Genomic DNA, 9,158 nt, shown 5'->3' on the forward strand with positions numbered 1-9,158 from the left:
CGATATCCATGCTTTAATAGGAGCATGAGAAATAACTCCTCTGCAGTGCTTAGAAAAAAAAGTAATTCCATTTAGGACTACATAAATTTTCAATTTGTTAATTAGCTTAAGGGAGGAAAAACAGCATTATGAACTTGCACAAGAATTGCTATTAGCTTCAAAATTATATAGGAACTGAAAGAGAATTGTTGTTATCCAGTGAGTTTGCCAATCAGTTCTGCTTCCAAATCGGAGCCCTACAACACTGAGGGCTTCCTTGGACCAACTTGGTGTAATCTGTGCCCACTCTCTCTCTGCTGGCAGCCCTTGCATCTGCTATCCAGGTAGCCTCCACAAGCAAAGCTCTGAGCTTCTGAACTGCCTAACGTGGGCAACCTCAACCCTGACGAGGAAAGATTTATTTGAGAAGCAGTCCCCTTATGAAGACCTTTCATTGGCTGTTTGTGGCCAAGGATCCCTATGGGCTGGGCTTAATAATCCACAGGGACTGCACTGGGGGACACGGTCCTTCCTGGTGCAATTGTACTTGTCACCTTCCTTAGTGGGGCTGAAGAGGGGGAAATCAGGGATGTGGTTGCAAAACGAAAAGTTTGCGGACTGCTGTCCTGATCTCAGAATACCACCTCTCTTTTCTGTAGCTTGTCTGAGCGGGTGCTGAGCCACAAAAAGGGATGGGTGGGGGTCACTGGCACAGAGCACCCCGGCATGAAGAACAGCCTCACTTACAAGACAAGGGCAGCTACAGCTGCAGGATGCACGACACAAGAACAAGGTGTACACCTTACCACGCTGCAGGAGTCAGCTCCATGCTGGACACAATAGCCTCCAGCTATACTTACAGATTCCTTTCCATGTTTGGTCCCTGCCTGTCATCCGCAGCACATACAGATGGGGGGAACAGCATGCACCTCGTTATTCGGATTTATCGTTCTATTTGCAGCACTTAGAGCAAAGCAAAAGGGTTTAATAACCCTTTCCCCACCAAGTAAGGGCTGGGGAAATCAGTGGGAAGCACGGCCCTACTGGTTGCCTCCCCTGGTGGCTGGGGCTTGTTTGATCTGCTGTCTGCCTGATATTGCTTTGTGTTCTGAGAGGCGTTCGCTGCACTCACTTGATGACTGTGTGTACAGCAGGCGTCGGATCAGACTTTTAACCTGGGGGAGAGAAGCAAAGCAGAACTCCGGTGAGTTAAATTACCTTCTGCTGCATCCAATCATCCAGCATAACACAGCTCAGCAATAACATTCATGTTGCCATTAATAGAAAACACTTTGCATTGTACTCCAGAGATTTATATATATATATATATATATTATTCCTTTTGGTATGGAAGCGATCCATTTGATTGGAGCTGCCTGAACAAAGCCTAGGGGCTCAGACACCACCAGCAGCATCTCTCTAAATATCTCTGTCTTACTGTGTAATCTCTACATTTACTTGAAGGAAATGTGCCAACTGCTGAATCTACAGTGCTCTGTGTGTACATAACACACACTTAGCTGAGTGGCCCTGTGGGGTGACATGAGTTATTTGCTGATTTACCTCAAGTAAGTCATGATAATACTTCAAGAGAATTGTTTTGGCTCCAACAAAATGTGTCAAAGCATTTTAACATACAATGCTATTTGTGCCTGACTCCCTCCTATCATAAAGGCAAGAAATAAATGTGACTATGCACTATGCTGGTAAAAGCCTGTAAATTTTATTAAACACTTCTGGACAGGGAGTTCTGCCGTGCTCAGAGATGTCTGAAGTCTTCTGAATAGAGCAATGACATCTCATCTTGGAAAGTGGGCAGGCTGAAGAGCTGAGTGGGACTCATGGAAGCAAGAGACAACAGCACCTCTGAAGTCGCTTATTTTCCATCCTTGGTCCCTACAATATTCAAGGGATAGTTAACCCACCTGGCTAAAAACCAGCACCCCTTGAGTCATTTTATTAAGTTTCTGTATTCGTTAATGATTGCTTGCAGAGCTTAGGGCTGTCTACTCTGTTAAAATTAGCAACCATGCCTCACGTTGGAAAAAGTCATTCTGTTTTCTCAACAAAGGTAAATCACTCGCAAAGCAAGAAGGGATGCTGCAGCCAGCCCTTAATTGAATTTTGTGGCATTCTGAATGATAATGCATGAGTCTCCTCTCCAAATCAGGAATGAGGAAGTACTGCACAGAAAGACAAACAGGATAAAAATGAAAATTAATGCTCCTGGAAAACAAATCAAATATGAGTGCAAATCTGCTTACTGGCATTTCTGCTCGTAGACTGGTAAGATAAAAGTCTGTTACTGAGCCCAGAGCAATCAAAGATGATCATCCCTAATTCCTTGCCTTTTTACTCCTGGTAAAAGACCACGAAGTTGCACAGAGCATCAAAACATTACTTTAAGCAGTATGGTAAAAACACTGAGCTTATTAACCCTCGTATAAAGAAGTAGGGTTGGAGTTGGATTATGGAGGATAAGGCTCATATTTACACACATTTATCTACGTAATTAGACATCAAGAGAGTGGGGTGTAAACCATGAGTACAAGAGAAGAGAAATTGATTTATTCCCTGAAATTGCCTGCCTGTAGCATTGAGATCTAAAAGTAGGTACTATCAAGTAATAATTTGCAATGTCATTTACAACGTTCAGGAATGAAAGCAGCAATTACCAGACCTTTTTATATGTCAAAGGTTGCTAAACAAGGTTGGCTCAGCATTTTCACAGCAAAACATGTTCAGGTCTTTCAAATTCAGACCTCTGTCTTAATTGGACATCAGAGGAGTCCATCATAAAGTAAGTGGAACCAGCAGAGGCAACCTAGTTTACAGACAGCTCCTAACTCTTTTTTTTTTTTTTCTTTTTTCTGTCTTTCTTTTTTTAAGTGGGAAGAGAAATAAATAAAAATCTTTCATTTTAGAAAAATCTCTGATGCAGATCTTCTCTGCTACACACTTTGAGGCTCAGTTTTGTTCCAGGAGACCCAAGAAAGTATTTTCTTGTGTCTTACTCTCTTGCCACACCAACTGGATTTGAGCTAACAAGGCAACATTTGGAACGCTGAAGGTTGTAGTCTATTGTAGCAATGAATTTACCTGGCCTTAGCAGACTTAACAGCTGCCTTTTGGCTAAAAAAAACACAAAACATCGGGCACCAGAACTACAATTGATACTGTAAGAATTACAATGAGAAAACAATTTAATCTCTGTAATTAAATTAAAACAAAAAGTTTGGGCCCAATAAATTACATTGTAAAATTGTTGAAGCATAGCAGGTCATCCCCTACTAAGAGGTTAATCCCTGAACTATATCAAAATAGAGTTCCTGAGACTTTTGCTTTTCCTATCGAGAATATTTTTACACAGATCTGATACCTTGGGAGTCTGTGGGAATGCAGGGATGGCTGTTTCCTTTCCAGATGCCAAAGACAATTTCTGTGGGTTGCTATTATTATTATTATTATTTTTAATCATTTCCTATTCTTCAAACGTTTCCAGTGTTATCATGTCTGAGACCACGTTCCATTGCCTGCTTTACCTATGAGTGTTTGGCACATCTGCATAAGTGAAAATGATGTCAAACTACATGGTTCTCTTGGGTAGGGTTTGAGCCAAGCAGTTAGGTAGGTAGTAGTGGTACTACTGCCATTTCATCATTAAGAAGACTTGTCCTGATTGGGGTTTAGGGCTTTCCTGGTGTGTGTGAACCATCTATGCAGACTCTTGTTAACAAAACACATTAACGAGAGCCCTGCATTTTGTAAATTTGGAACTCAAGACAAGGGTAACTCTTAGCTCAATCAGTTGCTGAATAAACTCGATGGAGACACATTCCTGTGCTCCTCACTATTTATAGTGATAATACTTTTCTTCAGTGAGCGTATCTAAAAACCAGAATGTGAACTAAATTGAGTAACCTTGGACGTGCTGAGTCCAGTGGCAGCCTTTAGCTCTAAGAGGTGACTCCACCAGTGTAAAGAGGCTCTGTGGGGCTGCAGGAATCCAGACCTCGCAGTCTCAGCTGAACAAATGGGGAGGTCTCTTCCCTTAACACTTCTGAATGATTCCCATTATTCTGTTGCAAGGATGAAGGAATTGGTTTGGAGGCTTAACGGTCTGAGCTTCTAATCATGGCTCTTGACATTCAGAAAGTTCAGAGCACTCATCTTCTGCCATTACAGATAATTCTGTACAACTCTAAGCTACAGAGTAAAGCAGCGTCAAAGAAAGCATTTCTGAATCTCCAAGGGCTCACAGGAAATCCTCTCATAGGGTCCTGTTTGATGTGCATTTCTTTCCCATTTATCTACATGGATTACTGCTGAATATCACCATTCCAAGATTAGCAAGCCACCTTTTGACTCTAAGAAAGGCAATGGCCTCTTCCTCATTACTGGATGTATGGAAATTCTGTAGGAGCAGTAATGACTGTGGGAAAAAGGCCCTTCTTATGTATGGTCCAGTGTGCCCAGATGATTGGCTTCATCAGTACATTTTACTTGAGAGCTTTTGAAATTGGGACCTGAATCCAAAAGTGATTGATTGGATGTATTCACAAAATCACAGAATCACCAAGGTTGGAAAAGACCTTCAAGATCATCCAGTCCAACCATCCACCTATAACCTATAGTACTCACTAAACCACGTCCCTCAACACAAAATCCAAACGTTCCTTGACTTCCCAGTATCCCTACTTCCTGCCTAGATTTGCACATATTTAATATCAGGGCAAACCCAGCATTCAATATTTCCAGATTTGGCACACAACCACTTTATGCCATCTTGATTCTTCTCTACACGGCTTTATACATGTAAGTACTAAGAAGATGAACTCACCCTGTAAGGTTCTGCCTCACACAGCCCACGTCAGTGTTCAGAAGCTCAGAAAGATACTCCTCACATTGCTTTTCCTAAGACTTCATCTCAATTTGTGCTACTGCAAAAAGAGCAAGTCTGTTAGGTTGCCTTCTGTGCAAACAGAGCCACCTCAGCCTGGGTGAGGACCAGGGTTACGCTCCTCTGAACTGCATGTGAGCATTTCCAGGTCTGGCACTGACTTCTGTGTCTGAAGACTCCAGAAAACAGTCAGGAATGGTTTGTAACAGTGTGAGTGTGTACGTAAGATTCAGGACATGTTGGGATCTATTTTGTATAATTTTTTCTCCCTCCATCCTCAGCTGGTTGTCAGGCGTGAGAAAATTTGGCACAAACACTTTAGGATGAGAACATTCACGACTTCAACTTGATGATAGAGACGTTTGATTTCCCTACAGATTTTTTTTTCTAGAGTTCCCCAGCTTAAAATCAAGCAAACAAGCTACCAAGACTTGACTCCACTTACAGATGTTTGATTCTCTTGTAAATGGGGAAAAAAATCACTTTTGCCCATCAGCAGAACAACATCTCTCATTAGCAAGTTGTCTGGAAAACAAAATGACCTTTTTAAATTCACACGTACCTATCTGTCTAGAACTAATTATCCATTCTGTTGGTAGTTTATTTAAACATACACACATTTAAAAAAAAAAAAAAAAGTGCAGTAAGAGTATTTTCAGAATCTAAATGTTTGCTTTCTATTTCTTCAATCACCCACCCACCACAAGGGTGAGAGCTGCCAACTGGCAGCTGAAAGCAACGGTTTGCCTTCCATTAGTCATATTTAATTTTCCTTTTTTGGGGGGGCCTATGAAATTGTGCCACGGGTACAAACGTGTAACAACAGAGGGCAAACCAGGTCGCTTGAAAGCCAACTCCTGGGGTGCGTCTGGCTTGTGAATGAGTTCACGACTTTTGTTTGGAGCTCCCATTCTCCCACTGAGATTCTATTTCCTGCCTTACACAGATCGCTTCACGCAGCCAACAACTGCCTCCAGGCAACCAGGATATATAACACAGTGCCCTGAGCAGCACAACACTTAACCTCGGGGATATTGCACAGGGAGGAGGGGTGGGCAGCACTGCTTACAGACACCGACACCAAGGAGCACTTTGGTAGCAGTGTATTTTCTGTGTTCTGCTCCATAGGAAAGGGCTGTGGGAAATGTTTCATCTCCCTCATGGTGTGAGGAATGCATTTTGCAGCTATTTGTGTTAACCACTCAGTTTGGGGCTTTTCCAAGGATGCCCAGTGATAGCAAGGATCGTGGTCAGTGGTTTATGGACACTGAAGTATAAGGTTTCTCATTGAGCTGAAAGGCAATTTATTACATCAGCATTTACGTTTCAGCTGCCTGTGAGGCTCAGGAGGAGTGGGGAACTGTCCAATGTACAAATAATTATGCTGACATGTGCTAATTGTGTTTTGGGCATTGGGGCTTGGGGAATTGAATGTGGTTGAGCACAAATGTCATTTAGAACTGGGCCTGCTGAGCCCTGATGTCACAACTGACCTCATGAAGTCTGGAAAGCTCACCTGGAGGGATTCCCAGCGAAAGCAGCTGGGGTGACTGAGTTCCCCAGCTTATTTTTCAAGGTAGCAAATTCCCAAGGAGCTCTGTTATAAAAACGACATAGGCAAGGGAGAGCATAGCACTTCCTCCAACACCATGCCCCAAACTAGCAAGAGCTGTAAGCTTTAGAGCTGTGGTGGAATTCTCCCAGCACTCAGCATTTCTATGGCTAAAACCACCATGCCTAAAGGGACCCGAAAGGAGAAAAACAAAGTTGAGTATCCTCACACACCTACTTTAGGTTTTGTTTCTGTATCACAGCAGCAGCTTGCGTTAGGAGTAGGGTTAAACCTCCATGAGGCTTTATACTATGCTGTACTGTTGTGTCATCGTGCCTTTTTTTTACATCCAGAATAATACAGAACTACAGCAGATCAACCAATCTGTAACAGTACACATTTGGAAAGGTTCCTTGGATTTCCAGCGCTAGAATCTGAAAGGTCAGAGTTGCTCAGCATTATTAACATTCAATCTGTGAACCACGTATTGCCGTCTCGTCAACTAATGAAGAAACTAAAGATGGAATTATTGCAGCCTCCTAAAGAACTATTGCACAAGAAGAGAACAAACCTGTCCCCGCTCCCATTACCCAGAACAGCAGGGCTGTTACATCCTGAAGCACTGCTTGGGAACATCCTCCAGCATTTGGTTGCCCCAAGCCAGCTCTTTTTAATAGTACCACTCTAGGTGTAGCAGCTCCTGTATGAGAAACAGAATGAATTTTAACTCCACGTTCCAGGTTTTCTCTCAGCCCCCTCTTTTGGCAGATATACACAGCTTTTAGGTCTTGGTTCACACATATTGCTGAATACTTGGGTAGTTTCTCCAAGGAAAGCTTAAGAAAGCTCTAGAACAACTGCAATAGTCTTATTCATTGCAAAGTCCCCAAAGGATGTCAGACTTGAACTGAAGTCCTGCCTGGAGAGGAAATGAAACAGAGGAAGGGGCTGGAGAGCATCAGAGGTTTTTTAGTTTGTGGTTGAGGCAGTGGAATTATTTGCTGTAATGCCCCTGTGCTCACATGAACATTGATCTCTCCAGGGACAACTCTGTGAATTTGCTGAGTGACAAAAGGAAAAGGCAAGCTTATTACTTCCTCCTCACACTTTCTAGCCTCGAATCAGCACAGCACTGTTAAGTTCTACTTTTACTTCCACCTCTCCTTGGCTTTTCAAGTTATCCCAGTGCAGAAGCGAGGAGCACTGACAGTGAGCTCCTGCACGTATCCTGCTTCAGGACTTCAATCAGTGTTGTGGTTGCAAGGCCAGTTTGCTTAGTTAAGTATTTATTTCAGCAATGACCTCCTGCCTCTTATCAGAAAGAAACCACAAAGAACATAACATCTACTACGGCCCACCAGGCAGCTGAACATCACTGCTGCAGCACGTGGGTGAACAAACAGCTGCTGTTGCTCTAATCTTCCCTATTTGAAACACAGCATAAATAGTTTTCAGAGCTTGCTCTCTAGACACGGTCTCTCATGGAGAATGGGCAGAGGAAACATACAGTGGTAGCAAACTTTCCATCAGCGTGATGCCACACGTTGTGATTTGCAGAACCAAGTAGCATGCAAAAAGAAATACACTTAAAAAAAAAAAAAAAATTATGTAGCACTCACATTCCTTCCATACAATCTAATATTTCTATCGTGCCGTGCATGCTGCTAATTCAAAAGGCTGATATGGTCACAGACAGCCCAGCTTCCAGGATTTACCATTCAAACATACTTGAACTGGCACGAAAAATGCAATAAAATAATTCTTTCAGACAAGTTTAGAGAGAGGTATTCCCAAAAGACAGAATTCTGGCTTCCAGTCACATAAAGCTTATACTTTGTCAATAACACAGTGAAGGAAGGCATGAATGAATTTTATTTCATTGGACAAGCGACTTGGAATACAGATAAGGCAGGGTGAGCATATAAACCTTTAAATAAATGTTTTAGCACTGTCTGGAAGGGAGGGATGCCATTGATTCCAATCTTTTTTGACAGAAAATCAGTTCCTCTAAAGCTCTTGGGGCAACAAACACTAACTAAAAGCGTCTGTTGCTAATAAAACCTTTAAGTACAACAAAACAAAACATTGTCATTTGCAACAAATAGGCTATAATTAATGCAAATTAATATTCTGTACTTCAATTGAAATATTAAACCGTGAGACAAGGACTTTCGTAGGACTTGAAGAGCTGTGTAACTTTGAAGAGGGATCCTTAAAGGACTCAAGAAAAAAAAAACAGCAGAGAAATAGTTGACAAAGGCCCAAACAAAACAGAACACAACCACCACTGTTAGGAGCACAAAAGATGCTGCTGCTCAAATGCTTGCAGGTTTTATTCTAATGAGCCTATTTACTGTTACCTTTTATTGCTGTAAACAGTTAGAAGAAAGCATTGAGCCATTATTATTATTTTTTTTCTGCTTTGTGGGTGTTACTTTATGTTCTGAAGAAAATCTTGACCTTTTCTTCCCTCTCTGCCTAACGTGGGACTTGTGTTATTGTGTGCACTGATACTGCAATCTGCAGCAGGAAAACTTGCTGTTATCATTCATGTTCTGCTTTGCAAACACATTCCACTTCAGACTGAAGGAGCAGGAGGAATCCACAGAAAGTGCCCATTTCTTTTGATGTTACAAACATAACTCAAACCAGAATACCAAGTTGGAGTTTTATTTGCAAAGCCACAGGTTGTTATAAATCCAGAAATCAAATGCAACATTATTATTA

The sequence above is a fragment of the Phasianus colchicus genome, chromosome 21 (genome assembly GCF_987193195.1).
Source record: "Phasianus colchicus chromosome 21, bPhaCol1.hap1.1, whole genome shotgun sequence".
NCBI lineage: Eukaryota > Metazoa > Chordata > Aves > Galliformes > Phasianidae > Phasianus > Phasianus colchicus.